Source organism: Macrotis lagotis, chromosome X (assembly GCF_037893015.1).
Source record: "Macrotis lagotis isolate mMagLag1 chromosome X, bilby.v1.9.chrom.fasta, whole genome shotgun sequence".
NCBI lineage: Eukaryota > Metazoa > Chordata > Mammalia > Peramelemorphia > Peramelidae > Macrotis > Macrotis lagotis.
Window position 1 is genome coordinate 191966457 of NC_133666.1, and position 12289 is coordinate 191978745.

Here is a 12289-nt window from a genome sequence, read left to right on the forward strand (position 1 = left end):
GAAATGAGTTGAAGCAGAACAAGTTATATAATAACAAAACTATAAATACAAACTACTTTGAAAATTATAAAGAGATGTGATTAAAGCAATGACTATTTATACAGTAGCAACACTATATAAACTAACAACTTTGAGTAACAATTCTGATTAATAAAATGACTATTCATGATTCTAAAGAACCACTGATAAAACATGCTAACCATAATATAGTAGTGATGGATTTAGGGCACAGAATGAGACATCTGTATTTTTGGAAAGAACCACTGAGGAAATTTATTTCCTAAAATAATTTATCTTTCCTTTTCTTAATGGAATGATGAATGTGAGGGAGAGAACATTGATTTCTGTTCTTGCTTCACTTTTATTTTTTAATTTTTTCCAATTACATGCAAAGATAATTTTCACCATTCATCCTTTAATAAGCTTTTGAGTTCAACATTTCTCTACCACCCTGGTATCAAATAATCTGATTGGGTTGTTCATGTATAATAGATTGTACATATGCAATGGTATTTAACATATTTTCATATTAGATATGTTGTGAAAGAAGAATTAGAATTAAGGAGTAAAAAAGATCATGAAAGGGAAATAAGCAACATAAAAGAAGTTTTTAAAAAGTGAACATAATCTACTTTGCTCTGCAGTCAGATTTCATAGTTTTGTTTTTTTTTTATCTAAATATGGATGGCATTTTCCATAACAAGATTCTCAGGATTGTTCTTGCTCACTGAACTACTGTGGAGAGGAGATGATCAACTCATGATGTTATTGTTAATGTTCACAGTATTCTCCTGGTTCTAGTCACTTCACTCAGCATCAGTTCATGCTTTCCAGGCTTTCTAAAGTTTGGCTTAATGATTTCTTCAGAACAATAGTACCCTATAGCATTCATATACCAAAACGTGTTCCACTATTCCTCAGTTGATGAACATTCCCTCAATTTCCAATCCTTTGTCACTACAAAAAGAACTGCTAAGGATGTTTTTGTCAATGGCGGCCTTTGGATGATGTCTTTGGGATAGAGGTCTAGCAGTGGTATTGCTGTATCAAAGTGTATGCACAGTTTTATTGCCCTTTGGACAGAATTCCAAATTGTTCTCCAAAAAAAAAAAATTAGATTGGTTCACAGCTACACCAAAAATGCATTAGTGTAGCAGTTTTCCCACATCCTTTCCAATACTAATCATTTTCTTCTTTTTTTTTGTTATTTTAGTCAATGTGTTAGATATGAGGTGGTATCGCAGAGCTGTTTTAATTTGTATTTCTCTGATCACTAATGATCTGGAGCATTTTTTATATGACTATAGATAGCTTTAGTTTCTTCACCTGAAAATTGCTGTTTGCTTTTCTTCAATTTTTTGAAATAGAGAGATGTGAGACATGCTACATGTTATCTCCCCATTAAAATGTAATCTCCTTGCCAGTATGAATTGTTTCATTTTTTTTTATTTGTATTCCCCATGGCCTAACCCAGTGACTGGCACATGGTAGGTGTTTAATACTTATTTGTGGATTGATTTATTGATATAACTTTGTTAGCAGCAAATTCTTGATTTGCCTTAATGTTAATCTGTTTTTTTTTTAATGAAGAAAGTAACAAAAGGTATTACTGTTCTAAATCTGATTCTAAGCAGCGAGGAGGCACTAGTTTCTAAAAGAGAAATGATGAATTGGGAGCAAAAAACTATCTTGGAATGAATGCAGTAAAGAGGTAGGAAGAACTAGGTAGACTTTAATATGCATCCTAGGTTTTTAGGAAATCAGGCTTCAAAATAGATCAGGATAAAAATATATACAATCCCTGAAGTAGAATTTAGAGACTTTACTACTCTTTACTATCTCTTAGACTGTTTTCTAAATGAATATCAATAATGCTAAGATTAAAAAGGAAGCAATGGGGGGGCAGTTAGGTGGCACAGTGGATAGAACCTCAGCCCTGGAGTCAGGAGGACCCGAGTTCAAATCCGACCTCAGACATTTAAGAATTGCCTAGCTGTGTGACCTTGGGCAAGTCACTTAACCCCATTGCCTTGCCCCCCCCAAAAAAAGGAAACCATCAAATGACAAAAAAAATCTTTGCAGCAAGTTTCCTTGATAAAGGTCTCATCTTCAAGACACACACACACACACACACACACACACACACACGGAACAAATTTATAAAAATGAGAGATACTTCTCAATTGAGAAATGATTCAAGGATGTGTACAGTTTTCAAGGAGAGAAATCTTCTCTAGGTTTTCATGACACTGTTTTCACCTGGTTCTCTTCTACCTGCTTTTATGAATGCTACTTCTCAGTCTTCTTTGTTGTACCCTCCTCCAATTCAAACCCACTAAGTATGTGTATTATTCAAAATGAAATATGAGGGCTCTTCTCTTTTCCCTCTATATTATTTTGGTTGGTGAACCTATCCTTTCCCATGGATATAACTGTCATCTCTAGTTAGGTATAGATCAATATCTCTCTATACCTAACTAGAGATGACAGTTATATCCATGTTCAATTGCCTTTTGAACAATTCAAATAGATGTCCCATAGGCTGCTCAATATCCAAAGCAAAACCCATTATCTTTTCTCCCCCACCCAAAAAATTCTCCCATCCTCCAAATTTCCAGTTATTATCAAGTATCTTCTCAGTTACTTTGGCTCAAAACCTTGGGTGATCCTTTTCTCTTTCACACTAAGTATCCAATCTAAATTTTGTTGCTCTTACCCTCACAACATCTCATTCACCCCCTCCAAAGTTACTAACCTAGTGTACCTTATCACCTCTTTCCTGGCATATTGCAGTAGCTTTCTAATTGATCTCCTTGCTTCAACTCTATCCAGAATCCAATTGATTCTCCATTCAAATTGCCAAAGGGAAGAAGACAATGGAATAGCACAACACTTAGGCAACCAGGGGGACTTCTGATGCCCAGGGTTGCTTGACATAATAACAATTCTTTGTGGTGACTGATAGTACATCCATCTGAATGTGCAGAAAATCAGCAACTCTAAAGTCATTTAAACCTCATACCAGCTTTGAAGGAGACTGAGTCATTTAATGGTTTATGGACCTTCAAGAGACATCCTTATCTTCAGAGACTCCCCTAACTCTTGGTTATGTAATTCTCCAACACATCCTGTTCTATGGTTTTTAAACACATCACCTTATCTTTTTGTCTATGCTCAAGCCTTGAACTGTGGATTGTTTATCACTAAGAATACCTTCTGATTTGGCTGTCAAAGAGCCACAACTCTGACACCTGGAATTTCTCATTCCCACTGATTCCTGAATCTTCCTCTGTTCTTGGGAATGGGACTTACTGTCTCATTCCTTTCCAGAATCTGCCTTCTTTTGTTTAAAAAAGTATAAATACCCCACTCTTTCCAGTTCCTCTGAACAGATGAGAACATCAAGTCATTGGTTCAGCTTGCAAGCTCCATCTTAGGCAATAACTGCATTTATAATTGATGTAAACTCTAATTGGACTTGAGTTCATTCCAGGTTCCCCCTTTTTAGGCCTGATTTCTTCCATTTTAACATCTTTTAAATTCTTATTTTTATTGAATTTTACAATTTCCCCCCTAATCTTGCTTCTCTCCCACAGAAGGCAGTCTGATAGTCTTTACATTGTTTCCATGATATACATGATCAAAATTGAATGGTTTAACATTTTTAAAAATTTAATACTTTTCATTTAAATCCCTATTCAATCTGGCCTCTGACTACTTTTCCAGTCTTCTTCCTCCTCTCATACACTATGGTCCGTCTACACTGTCCTTGGACTCAGCACTCAGTACTAACTGCTCCCCTTACTATTCCTGCTCCTCCACCCTTTACTCATGACTGGCATGATTTTACCTCTTAAAATCTTTAGGTTCTTTCCAGAATCAGTTCACAAGGAGGCATTTCCTGTTCCTCCTAGCTGTGATTTTTTTTAACATTTTATTGCTTCTTTCCATATGTTTTTTCCTCCATTAGAATGGAAGTTCCTGGAGGGTAGGACTATTTTAATTTTCCTTTTCATCCCTGATATTTAGTACAGTCCCAGGAACAGAGTAAGCATTTAGTAAATGCTCATTGACTGACTATATGTGTTGCATGCCATGACTATATAAATCAAGACATGACTTGGTAATGACTTTTCATTTTACTGACTCTTTTTTTCACAGGATTTAAAACTGGAAGAGAGCTTAGAGATCAAGTACGACTTGTTTATTTAACAGATAAGGAAACTGAGTCCCAGAAAGCTTCAGTGACTCAATAAGGGTCACATTGGGAATAAATAGTACACATCCTCTTTCCATCATGTTGTTGTTGTGTAATCATTTCTGTCATTTCCAACTCTTTGTGACCCCATTTGAGATTTCCTTAGCAAAGAAACTGGGGTGGTTTGTAATTTTATACATGAATTCATTTTACACCTGAGGAACTGAGATAAACCGTTAAATGACCTGCCAAGAGTCACACAACTAGTAAGTGTCTGAGGCTGTATTTGAACTCAGAAAAATTAGTCTTGCTTACTCCAGGCCCAGTCCTCTATACACTGTACCTCTAGCTGCCACTCTTTGCAGTACCCTGCCCTGCTTTCTTTTCTTTTCTTTTCTTTTCTTTTCTTTTCTTTTTTTTCTTTTCTTTTCTTTTTTTTGGGGGGGGTTTCTTTTGCAAGGTCTACCCTGCTTTCTTGACTGGAAATTTGGACTCTCTCATTTCCAGGTTACTGTAGTTAGAAAAGTTCATCAGATCAGGAATTGTTCCTTAGATGCATCTCTCCTCAGTTCCTAGAATAATTTTTTGCCCCTCCTTGTCATTTAGCAAATTTTAGCTGAATTGGATAGAATTGATACTCCATTGATAAATGAATTCCTGGAAAGTTGTTGCTGATCTGGGCAATTTTATTACCTTGGAAGGACCCTTAGATATAAAATAGACTAAGTTATACACCAGTCTCTCAAAACCCTCCTTCCCTTCAGATATTTAAGGCACACCTACTGCTTGAGGATCAGCAGATTAGTCAAAACTTATTCATCCTAACCTAGAACTCTGGAAACCCTATTTAGAAATTGGGAAACATCTCAGGCAACCTGGACCCCAATCTTTGTCAATTCTCCCAACAATGAGTTATTTTATTTCTATTTCTCTCCCCTACAGACTTCTAGCAGTTAATTGGAAAAGTGTCATCTGAGACATTCTGTAGAGGCCGCTCAAGGGATCCTCCAGCCTCAACCTCCCGAGTACCACCATGCCCAGCTAGCTCAGCCGAATGGATCCTCTGCTGGTCAGGGGACTGCAACAGCATTCCAGCCTTTTGCCAATAAATAATAAGATTCTAAAGCAACTGTAAATCTCCACAAAGAGCTTCTATTCATTGACCAACCAGCATTCATACAAACTACCTACCAGATAAATCCATCTCTATAGTATCTGTATGTATTCTGATTTTGTAATTCCAAGCAAAGGATACTGAGTATCCAGTATATATACCAAGACCTGAGGAGGTCTCTTCCCTTAGCATTTCTATTTTATATATATTTAGGTTACAAGTCTAGCACTAAATGAGTTTATTATTTATTTTTGAGTCTCAAATATTTTTGAACTACTCTTATAATTACACTGAACTTAAACTTACTGTTTAAAAATCTCATTAAGTGATTTCACCACAACCTTATAAATTAAATGAAAGATAATCACAAGAAACACAAAGTACATATTATAAGTTTACCACAAAATCTTTTTTCTTACAAATTGGATCCCATTTATCAAAGACAGGGACTGACTTTAAAGAGGAATTTAAGTGTGTAGACTAGACTAGTCATATTCAGAAATTCAGAGCTGGAATGAATCTTTGATGTCAACTACTTCAGATCCTTACATTTGTAGATGAAGAATCAAGGTCCAGAGAGGTTAGGCAACTTGCCTAAAATCACATAAAAACTAAGTGGCAGAGCCAGGATGTAAATAAACCCTGTATTCTTTCCTTCTTCTATAGATAGAACTACTTTAAATTCAGGAAGACCTGAATTTGAGTCTTGCTTTAAATATTTACTAACTGTGTAGTCCTAGGCAAGTTATTTTGCCTCTCTCCTATTTTCCTTAACTGTAAAAATGGGGATAATAGAATCTTCCAGAGTTGTTGTAAAAACCAAAGACAGATAATAAATGTAAAATATTTGGCTAACTAAAAGCAGTACATAAATGCTAACATCTTAAGGGATGGAACTGTCATTGCTTTTGCATTTGCATCCCAAATGCAACACAGTGTTTAACTCATAGTGTTTAATAAATGCTTCTTATTCATTTATTCATTCTCTTCCTAGGCTCCCCAACTCCCTCTTCCTAACTCCCTGCACATCACTACTGTTATATAATGTCTGAGGTCAGATATTACACAAATGGGCTTGGATCAATTATTTGATAATTTACAACCAAAGAAATCTAGAAGGAAAAAAAAAAGAATCCATGCATGCACAGGAATATGGATTTCTTCTGGTCTTGCAGCCTGCAACAGAAAAAAATCTGAACACACCTGGTCCCCTTTCTTTCAACTTCTAATCTAAACTCATTCACTGTACCGAAGACTGCCCATTTCTAATGATAGCCAGTTTTTTTTAAAATTTGGGTTTACACACAGACATGGGGTAAGCCCAACCAAACCCAGTGGGACTTCTAGAATTTCCTAGGACCATTTCCCAAATAATCCAGTTTCAATAAAACCCCAAACGTGTTTGGTCATTTTCTTTTTCAAATGTAGGAAATTTAATCCATATGTTTCTTATTCATTTGCTCTTTAAAATGCAGTTTGAGATTTTAAGGGCAATTTTATTTCCCAGGAGTCCTTTGAACTTATTTAATAAGCCTCCAGAAACTGTTTTAAAATCAAATTCCAAAACAGGAATTGTCTTTAGGAAATCTGGACTCCTAAAATGACAGGTTGGATTCAAAATTCCAAAGCCTGGTAATTTAAATCTGATTCTAACATAATGATCCTGAACAGTATTTGGTATACTATTCATTTTAGGATGATTTTAATTTCTTTTAATTTTCTTTATTACCTATATGGAACTTCTGAAAGGGTGAATAGGAGCTGAATAAAAGCAAACTCAATTAACCTTATGTCCCTAATGTTTCTGCTTCCAACCAAGAAGGGGCAGTATACTAAGTTTAGAAGAATGCCTGTCTCCTCAAAACTGCATTGGTTCAATACATAGTGGCCCAAGAGTCTTAGTGGTAAAGTTCAAACTTCATTAAGAATTTTGGACCAGTTTATAAAGGCTGTATGTGTTCTCCCCACCAAATATATATATATATATATATATACATATATATATTATATAAAATCTGAATCTGGTCAATAATCTTACTCTCTTGGTAAGAGAATAACTACAAAAAATGACCAAAGAGAAAGAGAATATTCAAAATGGAACCATTTCATATGAATGGAAAAAATGGGGGGAAAATCACAATAAGGATTTTCTTAAATAAATCAAATTGAATTTTAATGAGGCAATTTTTTTTAAAGGAAGACAGAATAAGAGAATGAATAGAGAACTGACCTCAGAGTCAGGAAGGTCTAGCACACATCAGTCATGTTACTCTGGGCAAGTTACTTAATGTCTTAGTGCCTTCAGCCAAGTATCATTTATAAGATAATAAATTACAGAACAAGTGTAGATCTGCATTTCTAGAGGGGTTTCCACAGTGAAATCATGAGTCCTATAAAAAATATTGTAATTGTTTTTTAGTCTGTATATATAAAACACATACATACAAACACATATAAATTTATATATATATATATATATATATATATACACATAATATCATTCTTTTTCAAATGTATCTCATTTAGGAGTATAAACTATACTAAGTGCTTCTAAAAATCTAGACTTGAGATTTCATCCTCAAGATAAACTCCTAATGCAGAAAATTCTTTTATGAATAAAATGACAATTTCTACAATAAAAAAATGTGTGTAACTTGTAGTCTTAAGTATATTTAATATATAATACAATTTTAATAATATGCAATATAATATTCAATATATGATACTAAAATATAAGCATATTTTGTGTATATAAACATATATATATATATTATATACTTATGTACATATCCAGAAAATTAAAAGATAAGTTATTTGCCTCAAATCACACAGCTAACATGTCAGGCACACATCTTTAAAGAAATCTAAGTTTTCAAGACTCCACAACCACACCTTAATCTACTCTGCCCCACTCCCTTTTATTTAGATGTTAAATATTTCAATTCATCATAAACTTGGGTAGGTGTTATATTCTCCCAGGGTACTTAAATTTCATTTAGGAAATTACTTCTTCTGGGCAATTCTATATTACCTTACTGACCAGGAAGATTTTATTCACTTCACATGGAAGAGCTGTTTACTCTCAGCTAGTAGTTGGATCTAATCCAAGAATAATAAAAAAATTGGATCATTCTTCATGCAGACTCCCCAACAATTGTGTGACATGGAAGGCTCTCCCTTTTTTTTCCCCTTCAGAATTCAACTTTATTTTAAGGAAAGGAACAAGACTAAGAAAAGAGCACAGAAGTTCTTTTTCTCCCTGTCCCTTTCCCTCAAGAGATTTATCTTTAGCATGAAAAATGAATTCATTCTGCATTATTAACTACCATTGGGAGCTAAAGTTCCAAGGCTTATGGATTCATATTTATTTTCCTTACTTATTTTAAGTAGAGTTCTTCTAAACAAGAGTGATGAGAAGAAATTCTCATTCAAAGGTTCAGATGTGGACTGACCATCATATTTAAGAACAATCAGTTCCCAGGTAACTTCCAAGAGTTAAAGCTTATTGCTATTCCTTAAAGAGAGTGTTCATAAGTAGGTCATAAATCTGTTTGCCCAGTTAAAATACAGCATATCAGTTCATTACCAGAAAATGCACCCAGATTCTGAATTATCCATAAAGGAAGGAAAAACTAAACAGAATTCTTGCAGCTAGAAGGGTAGCTGCATTCCCAGCAAAGGAGATGCCTATTCTTGCTCAGAAAGAGATGCCTCTGTTAGCAAGGACTCACTTTCTTTCCTAAATCATATGAAAAACTGTGCCTAATGGGTCTTTTGATTTAGGTTATAGTCAATTTTTGATCATCATGCAATACGATGAAATAGAATGAAATCCCTAGGAAGGAGGCCTAAGAAAGAGACAAGGAAAATTTATCTTCTCCATCCAAATAGTCCTAATTTTTAAAAAAGTTTATGTATTTAATTTTTAATTTTTGGAATAAAAAATTCTATAATATAATTTTTAAAAAAGATTAAACTGCAAATTTATTATGCACAACTTGCTATTCCTTTTGAATATATAATAATGTTATAGTATAAATTTCTTTTTTTCTTTTTTTCTTCCCTCTCCCCCTCTCTGGTCTAAAGTTGATTACCATTAGACACAAAATTATAAGTATACATATGATATATATATATATATATATATATAAAATTATTCTATATACTTCTATTGGTCAATTCTTTCTCTGGATGCCCATAGTGTCTTTCTTCATATGTCCTTTCTAGTTAATTTGGATATTTATATTAGTCAAAATAACTAATTTACTCAAAGTAATTTTTAAAACAATGTAGCTATTACTGAATACAGTGTTCTCTTGGTTTTACTCATTTAACTCTTCATTATTTCATGCAAGTCTGTCCATTTTTTCTAATGCTTTATCCTAATCCTGATGTCTTATTCTTTCATATTTTCAGGGAATTCCAGAGCATTGACTTCAGGAATCTCTAGGGAGATATACAAAGGAGAAACTTTTGATGAGTGTGAATATATCAATTATAATGGAAGTCCTAAGATTTGAGATTCAAAAATCCTTGATTGAAATTCTGACTACTAATCTGAAACCTTGGGCAAATCCTTTAACCATTGTGGGACCTCAGTTTTCTCATCTATATATGAAGACATTGATCTGGATCATTTCTAAGAATGCTTCTAGCTCTTAATCTAAGATACTATAATTTACTTGCAATAAGTACAATAGAAGGCAGGGCAAAAATAATATTAACTGATATTTATATGGTTTTAAGGTGTGAAGGAAGAAGTAGTTGACATTTAAAGAATGTCACAATCCAACAACCTTCATTTTACAGATGAGGAAACTGAGGACATGGGTAATTAAGTGACTTTTTCAAGATCATTCATTAAGCATCAGAAATAGGATTTGAACTCAGATCTTCTAAGTCCAGAACCAGTGTATTTCCTACTATAATTGTCAGCCATTTGGTGCAGGGGATAGAATATGGGACTTGGAGTCAAGAAGACTTCCTGAATTTAAAAATTGCATCACTAACTACCTTTGTGACCTTGAGCAAGTCAATCAGTTTCCTCATCTGAAAAATGGAGTTAATGACAGCATCTACCTCTCAAGGTGGTTGTGAGACTCAAAAGAACACATGTAAATGAACTTTGCAAACTTTGAAGTGTTATATTAATTTTGCTATCATTATTTTTAATTATTATTATTATTACCATCAATTGCCCATTGTCATACAAAAGGAGTATGATTTTGACCCAGGCTTTCGTAGCTTCAACTCAGTTTGCCTTACAACCTCATGTCTAACTTCATAAAGAAGAGCAGAGAACCTTTTTTTCTGCCAAGAGCTATTTGGATATTTATAACATCATTCACCTGCTGTATTTGTTAAACCTTGAATTAACTCACCCATAACAAGTTCCTAGATTTATTGAATTTTGAGTCCCACCTGTAGCTGCCAGGGCAGTACCAGACCACAGACCTGACATTCCCCATCCCTGCCATAAAGTACATGCCTAGGAAAAAAGGTAAGGGATGGCCTCAATGCTACCCGGGTATTCATAAAACATTCCAGAAACTAGTTGAAGGAAGGAGAAAGGCATGGTGCTAAGGATTTTTTAAAAATTATCTCATTTTATCCTCATCACAACTCTATGAGATAGTGGATATTATATTCATTTTAAACAAGAATAAACTGATGCCAACAGAGATTGTGACTTGTCTGAGGTCAAATTTGAACTCAGATCTGCCCAATTCTAGGCCCTATACTCTATCCACTACACAACCAGCTGCTCCTAGGGGAAGGCCTACAGTGTGTTGACTAGATCTTAGAAGGACAGTATAGGAAAACTTAAAAAAAACTGTAAAAGCATGGACAGGTTATGATTTGCCCCAGTAGAGGAAAGATAAATGAACATTGATGCCATCACAGATCCATTCCTCAATCAGCATACTGATACTTAATTTTTTTTATAAACCCAACCCCCATACACACACACATACACACACTTTTCATTTTGAATAAACCATAAAGGTTGTTCCTTAGGGACAAAACCTCCCCAGCCTTGCAGCTCGGTGGTGACCTTCCTTTTTTTCCTATGATGACATATCTACAATTTTAGTCAATATGCTTAGGACCAATATATGAAGTTCAGGGAAGAGAAAAACACAGGAAGCTATTAATGCTTACCTTAACAGCAGTGTTAAATGCCTTCTCTTCAGTACCCTCAATGTTTGCCTGTTTGTATGGTGGAGACAGTGGGTACTCCTTAGTAATCTGACTAAGTGGTCCTTCCTGATTTTGCTGTGCAGGGATTTATGCCTCTTGCTTATTAGTGGTAAATGGTAGTTATGTGTGTAAATCCCAGAACACGAGAAGAAAATACACCCGTAAGGTACCATAAATCACTTGGATTGATTCTAAAACTGACAGAGATGTGACTGGAGAGTTATTTGCTCAGAATTTAATTTGAATCATCAGCCATTTGACATCCTTTCTTTGGTGTTAAACTGCTATCCTTCTTGCTACTGAAGCTGACTCAGGTGCTTGATGGTTTATTTGTGTGGGAAATTTTGCCAGTGTTGTAAACAAGTTGAAAGTTCAGGGTTTAAATTTTCAGTACTGCTTCTGTGAGTTTTGAAAGACACTCAAGTCAAGAATTAAAGCATATTAATATAAAATACATCATTTAAGCCCTGGGGTAGTTTTTTGTATGTGTGATTAGTGAACTCATATTTGAGAACAATTGGATTTTAGTCTATTACTGACTTACAGTGAAAAAATGTCTCCATGTCCCTTAAAAGGCTATGTCACCAACCATTTGCCCCTGACATTTCTATCAATCCATTTACTCCCTCCTTGATTCTCCTTAGCCTGGAATTCCTGCCCAACCCCATCAATGCTGCCCTCACTTATCTCATAAAGTCATTACAATTAACTACAATGCTAACCCACAAGTCTGGATCACATACGTCCCAGAACTTCTGTTCCTGAGCTTCTTGACT